Source organism: Schistocerca nitens, chromosome 1 (assembly GCF_023898315.1).
Source record: "Schistocerca nitens isolate TAMUIC-IGC-003100 chromosome 1, iqSchNite1.1, whole genome shotgun sequence".
Classification (NCBI taxonomy): Eukaryota; Metazoa; Arthropoda; class Insecta; order Orthoptera; family Acrididae; genus Schistocerca; species Schistocerca nitens.
In genome coordinates this window covers 248,262,544-248,273,910 of record NC_064614.1, presented here as the reverse complement: position 1 = coordinate 248,273,910, position 11,367 = coordinate 248,262,544, and the positions used below count along the sequence as shown (strand labels likewise).

Here is an 11,367-nt window from a genome sequence, read left to right as displayed (position 1 = left end):
TTAGTATTTTTTATGTAATTAGAATTCTTATCTAGCTGCTAAATCATTGAACATCATTATTCAGTAGCATACCATATTTAAGTTATGCTGATTCCAAGGGTAAAGTTAATTTTTCAAATATTTTCCTTTAAGAAGTAGCTGTAATTTACAATGTTCTCTTGCCATGTGATTATAAAACTGTCGTGAGCTAATGACTGTTTGTATACATAGTGACTTAGCTCTTTTGAATTCACCAATTTCCCTCTTCCCATTAAACATTTTACTTTTTCTGAAAAGTAATTATCAGTAACTAAAGAGTTATTAGTTATTAAATGTTCTACCATCCAGAAAGTGCTTTAGATATTTGAGCTTTTAATCTTGTTTGCTTCCAAGGACTGATGTCATAATTTTGTTGCTTGTATTTTTCTGATTCATAAACAATTTGATTATTGAAATAGTTTGTTAACTAAGAGATTAAGCAAATTAGGAAAACTATGCACTTCTGAAATTTACATGAATCTTGATAAATCCCTGCAGAGGTATACATGTTTAACAAAATAGCCCATATGACTTTATTAACTTTACAGTCACCTGTCACATTGATAAACCAAATTATTACCTGGTTTTTCTCTGTAATATCATTCCTACTAATTTTGACATTGTCCTTTGTACAAACTCAAATGTTTTTACTGACTTTGGTAAGTATTCATCCACTTGACATTATATAAAACCACCAGATAACAAATTTGGCAGTTGGCACCTAATTATTAAAGTGTTAACATCTATATGCCAGTCAACATCAGTGTAAACGTATTTCTCAAAGTTCGTCAAACAGGATGTCTTTAGTTATCAACATAGTAATATCTCTGCATGAAATGCATTCATAAAGCTTCAGTGACTCAATCTGAGAACTATTTATAATTAATATTATTCCACTGAATGGTGATTTGTAAAGAACTATTGTTTGTAGAAACACAGGTGCCATATTCAATAGGGAAATGTGTACTTATGAAATTGCCACTGTCTAGAGGTTATTCACAATGTAGTAGCTGATGTAGTTTATTGGTACTATTGCTTTGGAAGAAACTGGGCTGATCAAACAAGGATTAGAAATTACTTTTTTTGACAACATGAAAAGATAATTGATAGAATGAGATGATCATCACCAAAAAATTCTTCAGTATAACACAACTTTCTGTTAATTGCATCTACGTTCTTAAGTTGATATTTTATTTACACTGTATCTTTTATTGTATTTATGTAAGTTATATCTAAATTATATACAATTTGACACATTCCATATCCTTGCTACTCACTTTCTATCTGGATCTGTGGAACGCGATATAAATAAATAAATTAAATAAAAAAGGATTGTGTTTTGACACTAATAAATACAAAGTAATCTCAAGTGTAAATCAGTGGTATCATGTCCATTATTGAACTATTTCAGTAAATGAGACCGCAAATAATCCAGGGTTACTGAAGACTTGCAGCAGTACAACCAGGTTAGTAGCTTTCCAACTGCAGTGGAAAATGTAATTATGACTATTCAAAAATTAAACATAGGTGGGCAGGTACATACAGAGAAGTTAATGGATGGTTGATGAATGAAGGAAATACTTGCATATGTTTGTAGCAGAATCCTAGAAACATATTCTGAGTTCAAAAATTATGATCTGGCTCGAACATAATTACTTTGTCTGTAAGAATCAGAACATGTTCGAAACATTTTAGCCATGTGAAAATCTGTCTCTTTATGCAGTTTCCTCAGTGCCGTGAGTAGATGAAATTAGATTCATTCTGTGCTTCTGGACTTGTGATTCAGTACCACTTTGGCTCCTTCTAAATTAAATACATTCCTATGGTGTATCTAATGAGGATTGTAACTACACTGAAAAGCACCATGCTTTGCTAGGTGGAGAATCATACACTGACACTGAAGTAATATCTCTTGTGCTGCAGGGAAGTTAAATAGAATCATTGCTCGTCATGTTATACATTGACTGAACTGATACTACTATCTGAAAAAATATTGGTCCTTGACAACAACCTAATGGACAGTAGGCTGATGACTTTGGAATTTAGGCAGAAGCAAAAATTAATGTTTTTCACTGAAAAGCTTAAGGAGAGGGCATTAAGCATTATGGGTTGTCAAATGGCTGATAATGATGATTATAAGACTCTACTCCAAAAAAGGGTATATACTATGCATGTATTCAAATAATCCCTCAGGTTGATAAAATCATTTGAAAGGGAAAAAAGAAATGTCAAAGATTATCATAGTGAGATATTTATAGAGATTTTTTACACAACCTAGAAAAAAGTCCCTCACAATGTCTGAAATCATAGTCACACTCTAGAAACTAGAAATCTTTGATTAACCAATCACTGAAATATATGACTCATCAAAAGGGGCAAGTTACGTAAAGTACATAAATTATTTTATATGCCAAATGACAGGAGGACATTGTAGTTACCAAATGTTATTGTAGTGTCAACCTTTATAATTACAAGGGATGACCATGGTTCAAAAATAGCCTACCCTTTGTCTGAGTTCAAAAAATCTAGAAGCTTCTTAGGCCTTTCAGTGCAGTACCTTTCATCTTCGATAACCTACTGAAATACCTGCAACCAGGCAAACCTCATATACTGATGAACAGGGAATGTCCAGCACTGTGGAGGGTGATTGTATAACATTGCATGAAATTGGGAAAAGAAATCACTCATGAGTTCCTAAGTGCCACAACCACAGGTAGTTAAAAAGATTGGAGTACAATGATCAAACAGCTTTCCATAAGCAACACATTTCTGCAGTGATTTCTAAGCAACACTTGAGGTGGTTTTAGAGCAATGCCTCTGGATACTTGATGCCTAGAAATATGTGATATGGAGTGATGAAGCACGCTATAGCTGTGGCAATCTGATGGAAGAAGAACATTAGTTGCTATCATGTTAGTGCCAATAGTGAAGTGCAGAAAACAGTGATATGGTGGGGTGCTTTTCATGGTTAGGAAATGGTCACCTTACAGCACTTAAGAAAACACTAAATGCAGAATGATATGAACACATTTTACAGCACTGATATGCATGTGGCCATCTAGATTAAGTTTTCCATGATTTCCCTAAATCACCCCAGGCTAATGCCGGAACGGTTTCTTTGAAAGGGCATGGCCAGTTTCCTTCCCTGTCCCTGAAACTTTCTGAGCTTTTGCTGCATCTCTAGAGAGCTCAATGTCAATCGATGTTAAACCCTAATCTTCCTTCCTTCCTTAAGCATTGTGTACTATGTACAATAGAGAGACAGTTTGGAGGCGACAAATGTGTGTATCAGCATGGCAATGAAATGAAAAAGTAAAGCAGCATATGCATGGCAATGGTTTGTGGACAGTGCCATTTCTGAAGTGGAATGGTTTGCCCAGACATCTGACCTGAAATCAATGGAATATCTTTAAGATATGTTAGAGCATCACCTTTGCTCCTAATCCTAGTGTCAGCCAAGTTGTTTCCATTTTCTGCACAATACGAAAGAGCATGAAAGGGGACAATGGATGTCAGGAATCGAACTCAGTTATAAATAGTAGTGTGAGTCAAGAATAGTTCCCAATTTGGTTGGAATCCATGCAGCACATGAAGAAGACGGCTTGGTCAGTCGTCAAAATATTGTGCAGAAAATGGAAACAACAACTTCGATGAACATACAGAACTAATTAGTTAGTCGCAACTAGAATCAATTAACTTACACAAATACCTGGACGTAACATTTGCAGGGGTATGAAATGAAAAAGTCACATAGGCTTAGTCACAGGTTAAGCAGCTGGTAGACTGTGGTTCATTGTTAGGATACAGGAAAAATGAAATCATTCTACAAAGGAATTTTTTTACAAAATACTCGTGCAGAGAATCCCAGAATATTGCTTAAGTGTGTGGAACCTGTGCCAACTAGGAATAACTGGGGAACTGAAAGTATACAAAGAAGGGCACTGTGTTTGATTACTAGTTTATTTGACCCACAGGAAACTATCTTGATGAAGATTGAAAACCTTAACTGGCAAATGCTCAAAAATAGACATAAATAATATTGTGAAAACTTTAAGCAAGGAATCTAGGAATATATTGCAATGCCTTACATATTATTTCCAGAGGGATCACATCGACAAGATTTGACTAAATTACAGTGCACATTGAGACATTTAAGCAATTGTTCATCCCACATCCATATGCGAATGAAATGAGAAGTAGCCCTAGTAAGTGATAGAATGGGAAGTAATCTCTACCATGTAATTTCAGAATGTGGATGCAGAGATATATTATTTTTCATTTTACCATTTCTCCCCTAACTTATCTACATCTACATACATACTCTGCAATCCACCATACGGTGTGTGGCGGATGGTACCTCGTACAATGACTAGCATCTTCTCTCCCTGTTCCACTCCCAAACAGAACGAGGGAAAAATGACTGCCTATATGCCTCTGTACGAGCCCTAATCTCTCTTATCTTATCTTTGTGGTCTTTCCACGAAATATAAGTTGGCAGCAGTAAAATTGTACTGCAGTCAGCCTCAAATGCTGGTTCTCTAAATTTCCTCAGTAGCAATTCATGAAAAGAACGTCTCCTTTCCTCCAGAGACTCCCACCCGAGTTCCTGAAGCATTTCCGCAACACTTGCGTGATGATCAAACCTACCACTAACAAATCTAGCAGCTTGCCTCTGAATTGCTTCTATGTCCTCCCTCAATCCGACCTGATAGGGATCCCAAACGCTCGAGCAGTACTCAAGAATAGGTCGTATTAGTGTTTTATAAGCGGTCTTCTTTACAGATGAACCACATCTTCCCAAAATTCTACTAATGAACCGAATACTGGTTCTGTGTTATTCACATCCACGTCTGACAGCTTTGGATGAGAAGATGATTTCAACAAAGGATTTGTTTTAAGAGTGACTGCAATAGAGAGCTATTAAATTGTATGACATCAATGGCCAGACATTCATGGATTATTTTTCTATTTTCTGTCAAGACATGTGGTTCAATGGTAAGACATACAGGAAAATTAAGTTTTATGAGCATAAATTTAGATTTTCTTTGATTTTCCTAAATCACTTAAGTTAAAACCAGGCTGGTTCCTTCAAAAGGGCACAAACGATTTTCTTCCCCAATTCAGGCTCGCATTCCATCTCTTTGTTGATGGCATGTCAAACCCTAATCTTCCATTTTTTTCCTTAACTTTTCTGCTGCTCTTTCATCACTGTAACCATGGCTCATCAGCTGCCCCTGTCAGTTAATAAGCTACTGAAGTGGACACGTCATACCGATAGTAGTTTAATGTGCTATTTGATAAAACTGTACTCTTTGGTACATTATGCAGCAACCATTATGTTATTGTGTAACATGCATATTTGAACCATCAGCAGTTTTTATTTTAACCACAGACATCCACCGGTTTTGGTCTTGAACCATCATCATGGATGAAGGGTTAAAATGATTTAAGCCATCATATTGCATTAGTCATTATTTACAATGTGTTGTTCATGTCATAAATGTAAATATAAGACACAGGACTTTAAAAGCAAGCAAACGAATACTAAATGTATACAGAGCAGTACTGTCATTATGTCATTGCTGACAGGAGCATGCTGGTATAATAGGTGCACTTGCAGTAACAACAGATTCTGCTGAACTGTTGGTCCAGGCAGTGGTTCAAATGTAATGGCAATTTTGGGTATTGAGCTACATGATCCGTTACTTCCATAAGGCTGGGGAGCCTGTCAACCCCGTACGGATGCCGTATTTCAGTGTCTACTGGTTTACTTCTCGGCTATTTCCCTTTGGTGCCAGTTTCTCATGCTGTTGTCACTAGCAGCACTACTCTCTTCGGGGGTGGAATTCTATTGCATATCAAATGTCATTTACAAAGCCAAACCATTAGCCTACTTTAATAGCCGGATCTCAGCCTAACGACGTCCCTTTTTCGGTTTTGAAAAAGAAGTTTCATGCTGTTTTTACCATCCAGAAATAACAATACACTTCTTATGTACAGATCACCTATGAGTAGGCTACTATTCAGAACAAAGCTTAATATCTTCTTTTCGTCTCATGAATGTCCCGTGAATGATACTTCCAGTATCGATACCGGTAACGCTTCGATTAATTCACCGTGAAAGGGGCAATTAAACCTGTCATTCAGTACTGTAACACGAACAGAGTTGCTATAGTCTGATTTTAATTACAGAGTTGACTAATGGCGTACCCGTTTAGATCAAAATTCTCATCTCATAGCATTGTTTGGTGCTGAAAATCCATCATATTGTAAGAGAATATTCATGGTCATAATCATGGTTTTTCATAGCATGGAATTATTATTATTGCAACGTGTGTAGTATGGGTGCTGCGCGATGAAAGTTAACAGTGAAACGGGCCAAACAATAACGAGGATTCCACGAAGAAAAGGAAAAATGTTTGGTGTCGATCATAGGCCTTTTGTCGAAAAAAGCTTACAGGAGGAATAACTTTTCTATACCTCGGAGACTGAGCCCTTGGAAGCAGTGTCATTTGCTTTTGTTCTCTTCACGTTGAAATTTACGCAAGCAGAATAATTTTTGGGGAAATTTATGGTAACAAATGCGTGTTAACTTAAGGGCTATCGGTCTGAAAAGAACTGGTAACCATAGGGAACTATATGCTAATCATAAGTGATTTTATATTTTGGTTCCTAATCCAAGAGAGTGAACGTGTGCAAGAGCTTCACCATTTACCCGTGAAGTAATACAAAAATTAGGCTTTGACAGTTGGCCGTTGTGCACTTATATTTTGTTACTTTTAAGACACACAAAAGCCAAAATTACTGTACTGTTGGTTGGTTTTAATATATCAAACAAGTTCAGATGATTGCAACTCACATTCACTATTTCGTGTGGTCTTGGAAACTTTATATGAAAAATCCAGGAATAGAACTAATTTTATCGTATCAGGTCTACATCATCTACCTATCAAGGAACAACTGTAATTCAATTTTCATTGTTGTTTCCTCGAAAGTATATGTACACGTGATTTTCAGTTGCTTCTGTTCGAATACCTTTACTGAAACTGTTGCCATTACTTAGTTGTCACCTAATTTTAGATTCTACCACCGGTGCAGGATCTGAGACCCATTAGAAGAACTTTTTCTTGGTGGTGAGAAAAATGCCATCGCACTTAGCTTACGGCGGAGATTGATTTTTGTTTAGTTTAGCGGCGGACCGCTAGAGAGCAGCTGCTCTGCGAGGAAGGGTAGGCAAAAGGCACGGCAAGCGGGTTGACAGAGCCATCTGACCACAGTTACCTACACCTTATTTGCGAACATCAATGGCAGTGCACCTTACGAACTATTCGCGCATTGGCGAACAGCGCTCGAAGAGATGTGCGTCCTCTGTGTGAGAGGATAACTTAGATGCGTTGCAGAATCACAGTAGAATCGGTAAGTTATTAAGTGTTGCCTGTTGCGTTTCTTTACGAATAGCGCATTGGCGAAAAAAAAAAATGCCGGTCCGATTGCATTTTCGTCGCTGTTTTCATGAGCGGTTTTTTTCTCGTGTTTTTGATATACGACTGCGGGTAACAATTTGTATCTTTAAACAGCAATGACGTACTTGGTGTTGAGACACTGTTTGCTGAAATTTTGTTAGATTTCACGAGAGGCATTTGAATTTCTAGTAAATAGTAAGTAATTCACATTTTCGCACTTGTCATCGGTTCCCCCAGCCACGGGATGGGCAGACCTTTACATTAGTATGTGGAAATGTATTTTATATTATAGCTCCACTCATATAAAGGTAAACTCTACTGACCAGAAAAACGACGCCAGACTTGGTGCAGCAATACAGATGTTTGTAAGAGCTGCATTGTTGCGCTGCCTTTTTATATACCACAAACATAAATGTGCGAAACACACAGTCGACATATAAAGCGCAGGTTCTTTAAGACATATCTCATTGCCTTTCGTTCCCTGTCACTCCACATACTTTGCAGAGGTGGGGTGAAATTTATCTTAAACGACTATTACGAAGTTCTATGTCTTAACGAGAAAAGCGAGAAACAACGGTAGTTCAAACGTTACAGTGAGAAGGACTGGCTTAATTACAATTAATTGTTTTTTATGAAATTAGGAATGTTGTAATATTGTAGACTGGCTTCTGACTAGTATCAGCAAATAAAAATGTAATTTTGTGCAGCTGTCCAATTATAAATGTTACGAGCTTGCTACATTTAAATATGTAGTTAACATTTAGAATGTAGATGCTTGAGTTTGTGAGATAAGAAACCGCACATTATATCCTCTTGTATTACGTCGAAATCAAATACCCTTGACTGTTAGAATTATTTGTTTGGTTCCTCTGACATGAGAAGACATTTGTCGATATTCAGAGGTCGCTTACATTGTTTCTGATTAGAAATTTGTTATGTATGAAGTTACTGCTTATAGTTACGGTGCATTCCCTTCTACCTTTTTAATTGATGTATACTTTGTCATTGATGAGTACGGAAGCATCCGTTCATTGTGTTGTCTGTCACTAGTTAGCACGAGTTGAGCGAACAATTAATGCCTTCCGCGTGAACCATGCTACAAACAGAATTCGAACGCGGCAAATGACCCGTAACGCCACTGAAAAAAAATGAGACATCGTCAGCGATTATGCTTATTTAGCGTTTACTGTTTCATTTTAACTTCCTTGGTTTCGATAGGCAAGAAATAGCTGGCAGTAACGAGGAGGATTACACTGATGAAAACAGAATGTGTTAGTTTTGGTATTCGTAATTACGTGATATTGTGTTGCTGCGGAGGAGACAGATTTCCCCACACGATATTTCTAGAGACACTTAGAAATTAACACCTATGGTTCACTGGTTTTAGTCAAACACGCTTTATTTATCGTGCATGGGATGTAATTATGGCTAAATGCTGCAGTGTTTCCAGAGCGAGAATTTTAAAAAGTAAAGCACGGGATTGGGGAATCGAAGACGCAGTTTTGCAGGTTTTTTAGTGGCTGCTGGAAACAGCATTGGGGAGGGAAGCTGGGTGGATAATTATCGCGTCAGATTTCAACAGAAATAAAGAGTAAACTGTTACTAGACACACAAATCATGTAAGATTGCACATTTCGTAATATTTGGCACGCACGATGATTTTCTACAGAAGGCAAAGATGTCAAAGTATTGTTAAGGGTGATCTTTTCTCAAGAAACCAGTAGCCATTGCTTGTTCATCTGCCGTGTTGCCCCAGGCTACTCCGGCTATCCGAGAGGTTTCGGCACACGTGTGTAACGTGCAGGTGATTAAAGCGTTCCCAATCGCGCAATCGTTTCAAGACTTGCTTCTGTATTGCCAACAGTAAATTACATAACAGCCAAAAGGTCGACAGCTACATAGAAAATTTAGTAATATCTCTTTTATTCGTTTCATCGGTTCATTCTCTTTTCGGAAGTTGTAAAGTTACGGCGCATCGGGGCAGCATGTTATGTGAGGCAGCTATAATAACCCTGAGAAAATGTGAAGTCGTCGCTACTCAACATAAATGTGCAATTGTGGAATACGGCAAACGATTACCTAAAGCAACGTCGTACACAATGCAGCAATTTAGATTTTGACCGAAGTAAGATTGGAGCGGGCACCAAATATTGTATAAAAACATATTCACTTATTTCCTTTGAGTACTTTTTTATGTGTTTTATGTTTCTTCAGTAGAAGCGCAACACTCGGAGATGAGTCCAAGCTTTGGATGTGGTTGCTGATTAATTAAAAGATTGAAAGTTAAGAGCTCAAAATGTCGTCGCTATCACTAGAGACGTAGCGCTAGCTAAAGTGAGCGAGGATAAGGAGAGAGAAGCTGCTACGCCCTGTTTAAGGAATCATTTCGGCATTTGCGCTAAATTATTTAGAGAATCGTGGAAAACCTAAATTACGGTGGCCGGGCAAGAACTTCAGTCTTTATCTCGCTCTGTGCTTTGTTAAAGAAACTACTCCAGCATTCGTCTATAGTCATGCTACTGACTTCTACCATCTTAATAAGAGTCTGAAGGTATACTGAAGTAATGCTTCGTCTCCATGTTACTGACTGTATATTCTCTTAAGGGCCTATTGATCCAAGAAAGAGTAAGTAAGCTTGTTTCTAAACTCAGCCCAAGTTATAGGACTGTCTCCCAGCCTTGATACTGTATTTACGGTTCAAAGGGCTGGTCCCCACGTCCCGCCACAGTTACATGGCTCGCAGACATCTGGACACTTTCGAACTGTTCCATGGATTACACTAGTCGCAGACAGTTGGGGTACACAAATTCCTACCCGGGGGGTACGGGGTGGCAGTAGGAAGGGCATCCGGCCACCCCTTCAACTAACATTGCCACATCCGATTAACCATGCCGACCCTGCGTATGCGCGGGGAAAACGGCACAAGCAAAAGAAAGAACAAAAAAGAATAAAGTTATAGTATTCTCACATATCAGCTGAACCCAGGTGCTCGGGGACCTTGCGTGGTAGGTGCGTCGCTGTTCCTACGAGTCTGTTACCGAGGTTGGAGGTAAATATTGCGATATATATTGGGGTTCGAACTTCCACTGCAGATAAGTGCATTATGCCGCTGTGAACTGAGGTAGTAGGTACATTCTGAATAGGGGGTTGACTGCTGTTCAGGACGACAAGAATCCGAATCTCCGCTCTTGCATTCGAAGTTATTTTTTCTGTTTTTTCTCTCAAACATTTCAGGCAGGTACTGGGATGGTCCCTTTAGAAAAACCACGGGGAATTCGTCTCCCGTTATTCTCCAGTTAGGATAGTGCTCCACTTGTAATACCCTCCATTTTTATACGAGATGTTACTTTTACCCTCCTTTCTAGGTGTGGTTGTTTGAATCTTGACTGAACATACTTTTAGGCAAAATCTTATTCGTTGCTGATGAGATTGCTATTTATAAAACGAAAATGTAGCGTATGAATTAATCATCGAATGAACTATGTCACACTGGAGATTTCCACATTAGAGAGAAAAACAACTTGCAAAGAGATCGACCCACCTAGGAATAATACCATCATCAGTGAAAAATTAATAGAACAAACTTCACATTTCACGTACCTGGACTGTGAAATATTTTAATAAAAATAATAACATTAAGAATTACTATCAATTTTTTAACCTGTGTAGCAAGAGAGAAACTGATTTTTTTAAAGAAATACGTATGGCGTTCTTCAACTGTATTTTGTCCAAAGGCGTAATAAAAGTAGCAAAATCAGGCGTAAATAAATTATGTTAAGGTAAGTTCACGACGAACAAGGAGGTGTCAGACCTGAAAAGGGCTGACGGAACGGAGTATCTGCCGTTGTCCTGTATGTAGAGCAGGGGTGCCCAAACTTTTAGTTTA

General features: G+C 38.0%; 1 protein-coding gene across 3 annotated transcripts in view; it reads left to right on the top strand.

Moving 5' to 3' along the window:
• The first annotated feature begins 7,294 nt into the window (after positions 1-7,294).
• The window catches only part of LOC126246994 (uncharacterized), a 213,652-nt gene continuing 209,579 nt past the window's right edge, over positions 7,295-11,367 (top strand). For 2 of the 3 annotated variants that reach the window (XM_049948442.1, XM_049948440.1), the window contains exon 1: positions 7,295-7,434. The gene's annotated coding sequence lies outside the window, so the exon portion shown is untranslated. The remainder of the gene's footprint in view (positions 7,435-11,367) is intronic. The other variant, XM_049948443.1, reaches the window with a different exon arrangement.